Here is an 11,969-nt window from a genome sequence, read left to right as displayed (position 1 = left end):
GTTTTTACATCATGTGCTATGTCCATCCTGTGTTTTGACTAATTGCTTTGTTTTGTCATATTTGGTTTTATTCTCTTCCAAAAAATGTAATAAAACTATGGAAGTAATAAAACCCAAAATGTGTAAATGTTGTTGTAAAAAATGAGGGGAAAAAGGTGCTCTAAATGATACAACGGCAAGAGTGTTTAGGTATGTAAGATAGATAAGCATATTGCTGGTTTTTTGTTGGATCATTAAACACAATTTTTTGCGGTCTCACTGTTTGAATGTCCACTTTGTATGCTTTAATCCTGTGACTTGACCAACTATTTCCAAGATGACAATATGTAATCTATTAACTGGTGATTTCTTACTGTTTTTTCTTTTGAAATTCTGTATTACTTGTATCCTTACACTGTTTTGTTTTGGTTTTTTCTTTTTCCTTTAAATAAAAAAAAATGTTGGCAAACAGGATGCAGCAAATCATGTAGAAGAATATACACCATGACCAAGTGGGATTCATACCAGGTATGCAGGGATGGTTCAACATATGTAAATCAATAAATGTGATCCACCATATCAATAAAGACAAAAGTAAGAATCATATGATCATTTCTGTAGACACAGAATAAGCTTTTGATAAGGTCCAACACTCATTCATGCTAAGAAACTTAGAGAGAATTGCAATAAATGACCTTAACTTCAATATGATAAAGGTCATCTATGACAAACCAACAGCCAGCATCATATTAAATGGCCAAAAACTGAAGGCCTTTACTTTAAAATCAGACACAAGATAAGATGTGCCTTATCATTGCTCCTATGCAACATAGTACTGGAAATACTAGCCAGAGCAATTAGGCAAGAGAGAGAAGTAAAAGGGGTAAAGATAGGAAAAGAAGAAGTTAAACTATCATTATTGGCAGATGACCTGACTCTTTACATAGAAGACCCCCAAAACTCCATTAAAGACTCCTAGATTTAATAAATTCAGCAATGTACTGGGATACAAAATCAGTACTCAAAAATCAATCACATTTCTGTACACTAACAGCAAAATCACATAAAAAGAAATAAATGAAGCCACACCTTTCATACTAGCATCCAAAAAAGTGAAATACTTAGGAATTAATCACAAGGAAGAAAGTAAAAGATCTATACAGGGAGAAATACAATACCCTGAAAGAAGAAATTGAAGAGGATCTCAGAAAATGGAAAGACATCCCTTCTTCATGGATAGGAAGAATAAAAATTGTGAAAATGGTCATTCTCTGAAAACTGTTATACAGAGTCCATGCAATCCCAATGAAAATACCATCAACATATCTCATAAATCTGGAGAGATCACTCTAAAATTCATCTGGAACCAGAAGAGACCTAGAATAGCAAAGGCAATTCTTAGCAGCAAAGGCAAGGCAGGAGGCATCACAATCCCTGACTTGAAGTTGTACTATAGAGCTACTGTAATACAATCAACATGGTACTGGAATAAAATCAGATCTGAGTAACAGTGGAGTAGATTAGAAGATACAACCACAACTACAAACACACTTAACCACCTTATCATTGATAAAGGGGCCAAACATGTTCACTGGAAGAATGACGGTCTCTTTAATAAACAGTACTGGAAAAACTGGCTCTCCATAGCTGAAAACTAAAACCAGACCCATGGCTATCCCCGTATAATAAACTAAAATCTAAATGGATCAAAGATTTGAATATTAAAACAGAAACACTAAATCTATTGGAAGACAAATTAGGTAAACATCTTGGAGACATAGGGATACGTAGAGGATTCATGAATAGCAATCAAACTACACAGGAACTACTTCCCAGAATCAATAACTGGGATCACATCTTATTTAAAAGTTTCTGCATGTCAAAAGAAATCTCCAGCATAGTGAAAAGAAAACCCACAAACTGGGAAAAATCTTAGCGAACTGTCCCTCAGACAAAGGACTTTTGTCTAAAACATATAAAGAATTTAAAAAATCGGACCCCAAAATTCAAAGACCCCATCAAAAAATTGGCATCTGAGATGAATACACAGTTCTCAGATGAAGAAATACAAATAGTAAATAAATACATGAAAAAATGTTCATCATCATTAGTCATTAGAGAAATGCAAATTAAAACAACACCGAGATTCCATCTCACTCCTGAAAGAACTGCCAGGATCAAGAAAACCACCAACAACAAATGCTGGAGAGGCTGTGGGGAAAAAGGAACTCTCCTCACTGTTGGTGGGAGTGTAGACTGGTGCAACCATTGTGGAGCTCTTTCTGGAGATTTCTCAGTAAGCTAGGATTGGAATTCCCATTTGTTCTAGCTAATTCCACTTCTAGGCATATTTCCAGAAGAACTGAAAACGTCATACCACAGTGATATCTGTGCACCCATGTTTATAGCAGCACAATTTGTAATAGCCAGATCTTGGAAACCACCTAAGTGTCCATCAATTGAGGAATGGATAAAAAAAAGTTGTGGTCTTTTTATACAGTGGAGTACTACACAGATCTAAAGAATGATCACAATAAAATATTTATAAATAAATGGATACAACTTGAGACCATACTCATAAGTGAAATAAATCAAACTCACATGTATACATATTGTATAGTCTCCCTAGTGTAATAAATGGTAAGAGCACATAAGATTTCATGGTAATCATGACTGCCCATTACATTGCTTTGAAGCCTTATAATGCTTTCATTCAGTAGTTGGAATGGTTTTATCCTGGTTTGTTTGATTTTATTATCTGTGATGGTATGAAGAGTGGTTTTGAAGAAAACAAGACATTATAATAGCCAGTGCTGATTTAATATCATGTTTCTCTGAAGCCCTACCATGCTTTTGTTCTTCTGTTTCCATTGGTTCTATGATGTTGTATCTTACTGGATTTTATTATGTGTGATAGTATATGCAAATATTCTATGGAAAATGAGATAATAGAATAGTTATTGTTCATTTTCTGTTATTTGGTTCTGAATGCCCTGTAATTCTTTCATTGTCTTGAATGGTTTTATACTATTTTGTTACATTTGATACTCGTGTATTAAGTTACGCTCAACTGTTTCAAAGAAAGAGACATTATGGTAGTTACCATTAATTACGGATTGTTTCATGGTGAAATACTGTGTTGCTTACATTGTTTTGGCTGGTCTGCTTTGTTATGTCCTCTTTTGTCTTAATCTCTTTAAGTAAAAAATTTTTTAAAAAACAAGATGATAGGGATTTAACAATGGTTGTCATTTTACATAGTTATCTTCAAAAGAGTTGATCAGATTGCCAGATATAGAGATGCAGAATTGATCTAATCATATGAGTATTAACTGTTTTGTTCCAAAAACTAATAGAATTAGTAGTTCAATTATCTTGTGCATACATATACAAATTTATATCTTTTTTCTTTTTTCTTCTTCTCTCCTTTCCCCTATCCAAGTTATTTTTTCCCTTTGAACACTTTCTTACTCTTTCACAATATTTATTGAAGATTTTGGATCTTATTTACTCTTTCAAAGAACTGAAAGTTTTAATTTCATTGTTTCACAAAATTAATTCACTTCTCGAGGTTGCTGTTTTCTTTTGCTTCTTACCTTCTCTTTACTTATTACATATATGCACAAAAAAATCAGAAATTAATCATAGCTATTGTTATGGGACTGAGAAGTAGTGGAGGAGATAAAAGAATAACCATGGAAACTCTGAGCTCAAAAAAATGGAGTTCATGAACATTTTATGATATCTTTATTATTAGCATTTGGTTTGCCTTGGTTTTTGCATTATTGTTAGAAAAAATGAGAGTTGTACTTCTTAGATGTCAATCACACCTCATTTAGGATGAAACTTAAAATTATTATCTTGATGTGTTTATAAATAGCATCTACTAATAAGTCATTGCTTTAATGGAATAGCATTTCTGTAATTGCATGTTTTCCAATCATCATTGCCAGATAAATGTAAATTTGAACCTAAGAAGAAGACAAAATAGAAGAAAATTCAAATTCAAGTTATTTGAAAGAGTATGTACCCATATATATGTGTGTGTGTGTGTGTGTGTGTGTGTGTGTGTTTTACTTTGAGACATTTTTTGTTCTTAATGGAAAACTATTGATGTGTATACTTCAAATAAAACTTTATCAGCAAGTAAAGTTTTGAAATATAACTCAGGGTCTTAACCCATACTAGAGGCTTGATAACATGATATAATATAGTAGTGAAGAACAAGCACTCTAAATTATACCCAGATGTGGTGGTCCCAGCACTTGGGAGGCTGAGGCAGGAGAATAACTTCAAGTTTAAGGCCAATCTGGGCTACATAGCGAGTTCAAGGCAGCCTGAATTGCATAGTGAAACCGTGTCTCAAATATAAACAAATAAATAATTAAAATTACTTACCAGCTCTACCATTTCCTAAAAATATAATTTTTGTCTAATCATTTAATCCCTCAACTTCACTTGGCTTATCTGTAAATAGAATAAACAATATCAAATGATATAACTCATCTCAAATACAGTTTAGCCTAATATCTGGTAGTTAAGCACACAAATGTTAATTATTACAGTGGTCATTGTGCTAATCAAACCTGTATTTCCCTAAAAATAATGCCTAGCTAGGAAATAATCAGCCTTGAAAACTACAGATCAAACATGCCAGCTCCAAGTAGCCCATTGCTGCCTTGCCTGCTTTACAGAGTAGTCACTGAGCAAGAGAATGGTGATGGCAGAAAAAGCCAGGATAGGCATATAGGGGATGGTAATTTTGATATGTAGTTTTCAAGGATGATTATTTTCTGGCTAGGTCTTATTTTCAAAGAAAGAGGGAGTTATGAATATTGTGAAATGAACCTCAAGAATGATAATATATCATTAGAAATATGTGTTAAATATATTGGGTAATAGTAGAAAAATCAGTGCTTTTTACATATTAAAATTTGCCCAAGTTAGTTTAAAAACAATTGCTCCAGGATGGTGATGGTAAATTCCTTGCCTCTTCAAATAAATACTACCTTTAAGTTCTTCACATCTCAAAAGAAAATGCTCTGGTGTTCTATGACAGTTTTTCTGAACAGGAGAAGTCTCATAATTTTCTTTGAAATATGACTGTATTCTATCTATAGTTGAACATCAATGTCCACAGCAAGGCAAAGCAATATGAAGTAAAAAGAGTCCAATATGTTTAATGTTGTTTGTTCTGTTTTCTATTTGATCAAAAAGGCATTGACTGAGCTAGTATACTCAGTGTGCAACTGCACTTACAGTTATTAATGATTACCAGTAGCCTCCATAATTTGAATGTAACAGTTAAGCAATTACCTATTGCGCTTGAGCTGAAGAAAGAAAGTCATTTAATTGCTAGCAATTTTTCCTCATTATACAAAAGCCCTTCCTGACTGCTCAATAACATACTAATAACAGCCAGATAAAACAGTGATTTGGCACTAGATAACTCATTTTCTTTCTTAATAGCCAAACTATCAATTCTAAATAGTCTAATACAGCATGCAAGACATAAGTCTGAAAACAGTATATTTTCAATATTTTAAGGGGAAAAAAAGATATCTTGCTAAACATTGAGAATAAAGGAGGCTTTTTAGCTCACTGTATCTTTGTAATAATATAGTGCAACTGATCAACATAAAATTAAGCTCAACATATGTTCCTTTCCTTTTGTTTCCTACTCTTTTTGATACTTATACACACATGCATGGTTTTCTTCTTATATTTTTGGAAATTATTTGCCATAAAGACAGATTTAGGTAAATAATTCTGTATTCCTGGGTGAAAGAGAAAGACAAATATCTAATCTTTTGTAGTTTGACTTCCGGCTTCCCCAGAGTAGCTCACAGAGTAGTAACATAAGTCTAATAGAGAAATCTGGGATATCAGGACATTGACACATTTTCTGGCAGCTACCTTGTAAACAAATTATGAGTAATTTATTCATGGTGTTATCTATTTCAATTGTAGAGAGGTAAAATGAAAGAAAAACGTAGTCTGAACAGGGATTTGGAAAATAGAGATTCTTGAACTTTGCTCCCACACTTAAAGTCAACTGTCTCTGTAGTCTTGATGCATAACAGAAGAGTACTTTAAGGATTAATTAGCTTTTTAAAAGATTTGAATGCAAAAATTTACTAAATTAACATATGACATATTGACAGAAAAAAGTCACTTAAATATGGGAGAAGGGAATAGAGAATTGTTATAGAATTGTTTAATGTTTGCTCATTCTTACTTTGGAACAGTAGAAAAAAATATCCCTAAGGGGTACATTTATATAAACTGAAAGAGTGGGAGATGAAGGTTAAAAATCGTAAAAAACTAATAGAGTACTATGATCCATAACCAATGACTAAAAATGGGAGGCTGAGTGCAGATGTGGATGAACTATATAATGTACTGCAGGGCTTTGTGACTAAGAAAAACTAACTAATCTTTCAAGAAAGAAAATAAAACACTGAACATTTGAGGCAGAAAGCACAAAGGCAAGAGACAAGACTAAATAATTAAGTGGACTTGTCTCAGAGAAAATACATTAGTAGGAAAAGTAGGTGAGCAATATTAATGTTATAAGGAAAATGGTCATTACAATACCAAAACAAAGTTATTGAACCAATATACAAGAACTGAGATATGATGTAGTCAAAGTTGGAGGCAATGATTGAAAATTTATATCTGTAAGATAAGGTAGTGAAGAACAAGCACTCTAAAGTTATACCCAGATGTGGTGGTCCCAGCACTTAAAATTGTTACTGTTGCTGTTGTTCTTGAATATCTGGCAATTTAATAAGGATATGCCTTGGTAATATTTTCACATTAAAGTTCTTTGGTGTTGTAAAAGCCTCACTTACTTGTATGTTGAAGCAGCTTCTCTTTGGGAAATTCTCTGCTATGATTTCTGTAACTAATAGTAAATCTGTCTGTGTTCTCTTCTAACTTTTCGCTAACTCCAGTTAATCTTAGGTTGGTCGGTTGAGTGTCATCTAACAGCTGCTGAATCATAATTTATTGTTCTCCTATTTTTGTTGCTTCTTTGAATACTTCATCATAACTTACCATTTTGTCCTCAATTTCAGAACTCTGCCTTCAAAGTAGTCATCTTTGCATTTATGAATTCTATACAGTTTTTTTTTTTAATGTTAGGTATTTCTTCCTGATATCATTTTGTGGATTCTGTATCTTTAAGGAATTTTCATCCATATTTTGAATATTTTAGTCAGCTGTTCCAATATTTACTCATTTATCCTGAATCCACATTGGGCATTTTAAGTGATAATTTCATGAACTTTTAATTCATTTCCTTTTAAAAGTCTTACAGTTTCTTCATCTCTCCTATAACCTTTTATTTTGTAGAGTTCTACTACCTGTAATTTGCTTTCCTTTGCATTTGTAGCTCCTCACTCTGTCTTAGGAGAATGGAAGACTTTAAACATCTTCTGCTGTCTTGCTTTCCTATGATCCTGTGTGTATATATCTCTGGTTTTTAAAAAAAAAAAAAAGTACTGTGGGTTGAGGTTTAATAGAATGGTGAGAGCTTGTATTTTAAATAAAGATTTTTAATAAGATGTCTACTTATGATATATTTTCAGATTTATGTATCCAAAAATAGTATTTATCCCTTCAACTATTTTATTTAAGTGATATGAATTCCGTCACTATGTTTTGAAGAATTCCTTCTAGTTAAAATAGCACCATCAGTTCTGATCATACTTTATTTATATATGACAGACCTTATATTTACACTTCCACCATTTATCTATCCTCTAGGCAGACTAGGTTCATTTGTTGTTAACAACTGCTCTGTAGTGAAGTAGAAATTGAGAGAAAAGAATGAAAAGTGCGTAAAAGTGGAATGTAAGACAATAAGGGAAGGGGTAGGTATGGATGATAGTGATAGTTAAGAAAAAACTTGATGTACAGTCAGACTCGGAGAACTTTTATTAGAATTGTAAAGTTAGTGTTGAGGGTTTTAAGAAGATATTTGGGGGAGTTAAAGGTGAGATATGGGAGAAAGGACCTAGTGCACATTGGCAAAGCAGATGTAATGAATTATGAAATCAGTCCAATTAAAATAACCCTGCAAATTTGAAAATGTCCACACAACCAATGGCTTCCCTTGGGACTTTGAAGTTCTACCACCTGTGGTCTTGAGGTTGAAGTGTGGTTCAGGGCCTGTGCATATCAGTTGAAAACACTTAATAGCTATGGAGGAAAATGCAGAGTCAGCTGAGAAGAAGTAAGAAGATGTAAAACTCTTAAGTACTGTGTATCTGGAAAGAGGTCTGGCCCTGGAAGTAGTAATAAGGTTCCGCATAAAAGAGTAATACTAGTTGTTGATGAAGGCAATAATAAGGAAGAAGATGATAACTTTACTTAAGAGGAAAATGAAGAGAAAGTTCCAGTGAAGAAGTCAATATGAGATACTACAGCCAAAAATGCACAACAAAATCAAGCCAAAAAGGAAAAGACTCAAAACTACCAATACCAAGATAAAAAGACCAAGAATGCTTCACAAGACATGAAAAACTCCTGAAACACCGAAAGCACCTATTTCCAAAGAAAACATTAAAGCAACCTGCAACCTATGTCTATCCTTGGTTTTGACTGACAGCTTTGTTTTGCCATATTTGACTTTATTCTCCCCTCCCCAAAAAAGTAATAAGAACTAAGGAGTAATAAAATCCAAAATGTGTAAATTTTGTTGTAAAAAAGAGAGGGAAAAAAAAAGAGCTCTAATGGATATAACAGCAAGTGTTTAGGGGTGTTAAATAGCTGACTATATTAATGTTTTTGGATCATTGAACACAGCTGTTTGCAGTCTCTCTGTTTGAATGTCCACTTTGTATTCTTTGATACTGTGATTTGAGCAACTATTTCTAAGATGATAATATGTAATCTATTAACAGGTGATTTCTTACTTTTTTTTTTGTAGTTCTGTAATACGTGTACCCTTACACCGCTTTGTTTTGTTTTGTGTTTTTCTATTTTTCCTTTTAAATAAAATTTTTAAAAAAGCAACCTGCAAGCAAGCATAGAAAAATGTGATTCTCTTCCCAAAGTGGAAGCCAAGTTTATCAATTATGTGAAGAATTGCTTCTGATGACAGATCAGAAGGCTATTCAATATCTCTGGTAGTGGAGGAAGTCTCTTTAAGAAAATGGTTTAAACAGTTGGTTAAAAGTATCTGTTTTATTTTATTTCTGTAGCAGTTGATATGTGGCTGTCTGTTTTACAACACAAAATGAAAACTTTCCATACAGTGCTTGATGAATGTCCAGGTTCCATTGTCAAGAATGTGCTGTTCACAATACCTATTTAGTTTTTAAAGCAGGAATTCCAACCTTTGTGTGGTTTTAAGCATGTAAAGAATGCTATGTTAGAACCTAGTAGTAGAGGTGGTCACACATGGATATGGTGTGGAGACAAAAATATATGTGAGAAATAAACTCAGTATTAAAAAGAAAATAGAGACAAAGACATGAATTGGTGTTTTTCCATAGAAGATGTACAAATGGCCAAGGAGTACATGAAAAGATATTCAACATCACTAATTATCAGAAAAAAGCAAATGAAAACTATAATGACACATAATCTAGGTGTATTAGAGTGACCAGTAATAGAAAATTAACTTCTGGTAAAACAAAACAAAAACAAAAAATAAAGGCTAAATGGTAGAAGACTTGCCTAGAATTTCTGAGGCTCTGGAGTTTTATCTATGGTCCTCTTCAAAACACCCTACTTTTTCAAAAAGCTTGGGAAGGATTTGGATAAAAAGGAGCTCTTGTACACTGTTGTCTATGATGGAGAAAACATATAGCCACTGTAGAAAGCAAAAGAGAATTCTCAAAAACCTTACAAATTAAATCACCATATGATCAAATAATCCCACTTCTGGATATATATTCATAAAAATTGAAATCAAGTTCTCAAAGAGATGCTTGCTCATTCATGTTAACCACGTGATTCACAATAATAAAGAGTTAAAAACAACCCAAATTTCTATCAATGCATGAATGTATAAAGAAAAAATGTATATGTACAATCAAATATTATTCAACATTGAAGGAGAAAAAAATCCTCTCACATAATATAATGTAGATAAACTTCGAGAATATCATGCTATGTGAAGTAAGCCAGAAACTAAAAGATAAACACTGTGTGACTTCTTTTGTATGAGATTTCTAACTTAATTTGGGTTAGTGAATGGTAGTTGCCATGCTAGAGAGATTTGTTGCACAGCAATGTAAATAGAGTTAACATTATTAAATTGTATTCTGAAAAGTGTTTAAGATGCTGAATTTTAAATTATGCATTTTATGATAAAAGTTTTTTAAAAAACAGAACTGGGGGCCTGAAAAGCAGCTGTGCATAGGGCTTATTGGTTTGCTTTGCCTAGAACAATGTAATGATATCAATGAACTGAGGATTGGTCTACCTGAGGATACCAGATTATATTTCATCAGACATCCAAGAGCCACCAGCCAAGCAGTCAGTCACAGACATATGCAAGGGCCAAAGAAGAGATCTACTATGCCAGACCTCAATCTGCAGCACCAGCTGAACACGGCTCACACTGTTAACCTACACATTTTAAGCTAAATAATTATTGTTTGAAATACAGAAAACAAAATAAAAATCTTTCATCATTTAAAATCTTCCCCTCAGAGGGACCTAATAGTGAATTCACATAAGTTATGTGTATGTGTGCGAGCATGCATATTAATATGTTGGAAGTATATGTACTAATTTTTTTTTATGGTCAGAAAATGTATTTCTCTGATTTCAATCATATGATCTGTATAATTACTTGTTGTAGGTCAATATTATAATATAGAAAATAATAGTTATCACTTTACAGATACATTTTGTGCATAGCCATGATTATTTGGGGGAGTGACTTCTTAGAAATGAAATAACTGACTGAAAACTATATAAAATGAATTACTCAGATGTCTTAAAAGCACGAACTGAATCCTGTTTAGAGTGGAAACTGGAAAGTGAGATTTCTTTTCACAGCCAGTCATTAAATTATACTTTTTTCTAACTTCAGCATTGTTCACTGTGAAAAACATTTTATTAATCAAGTTGGTGAGCAGAACATGAAAGATATCTGCAGGCAAAGAGAACAAATATTAATGGGTATATTCGTATTATAGACTGTGACACACAAATGCAACCTAAAAAAACTATGATTGTAGTGTTTATGTCTATCTGGTCTATAAAATATTACAGATTTTCAAGTATTGATGGTAAAATGCAGCATAAACATTTGAGAGAAAAAACAAGCACTGAGAGCTGTATATGCTAATAATGCTCTAAGACCCACTAAACTGTATGTGCATAATACCTTCAAATTATTTAGTTTATACACACCCTTAAAGAAATAACATCAAGGCCTATTTATTATTTATCTCCATCTATTTTAAACGTCAGCCAATCTACAAATGGTGCATGTCAGAATACTCTTCAGGGGAAAACCATCATTAAAATGACATAGATCAATTCTTTTCTTATTAAGTAATGCTTCATCATAGCTAAATATTTTGGGCTTCAAGCAAAGGAACTCCTTGTTCTTTTTAACCAAAGAATAAACAAATTTCTATTCCTTTTTAGTTTCTTCAATGCATGCATTTCTTGGATCACTTATGTGCATGTGGATAGGGAAAAAGAACTATTTGGTTAGGTATACTAGAGCGCTTAGCTTGGGTTCAAAATAATGAATAAAGAATAAGGCATTTGGAAAATGTTCAATAATCAGTGATTTAATGGGTGGATCATATCTTTGTGGTATCTACTATAAGCATAGAGAGTTTAGTTACCTTCCATAATGTATTAATAGAGTTTTGGCAGTTCTTGGGAAATCTCTGTAAATATTATTTTAAGAATTAATGTAACTTTTAAAACAGTATATACACATGACCAATATCTAGGTCTCTTCCTTGATGTATGAACCTCAAATGATACAAGGGCTTCTTATTTCTATAAAT

The 11,969-nt window shown here is 32.7% G+C and overlaps 1 pseudogene; it reads left to right on the top strand.

Annotated features, from left to right (window-relative positions):
- The first annotated feature begins 7,999 nt into the window (after positions 1–7,999).
- Positions 8,000–9,135, top strand: LOC100722821 (nucleophosmin-like; annotated as a pseudogene).
- Positions 9,136–11,969: the final 2,834 nt, after the last annotated feature.

This window comes from Cavia porcellus, unplaced genomic scaffold, assembly GCF_034190915.1.
Source record: "Cavia porcellus strain 051 isolate PalLab524CR breed Dunkin Hartley unplaced genomic scaffold, mCavPor4.1 scaffold_3, whole genome shotgun sequence".
NCBI lineage: Eukaryota > Metazoa > Chordata > Mammalia > Rodentia > Caviidae > Cavia > Cavia porcellus.
Note: the sequence above shows the minus strand (reverse complement) of the source record. Positions and strands in the feature narration are given on the sequence as shown.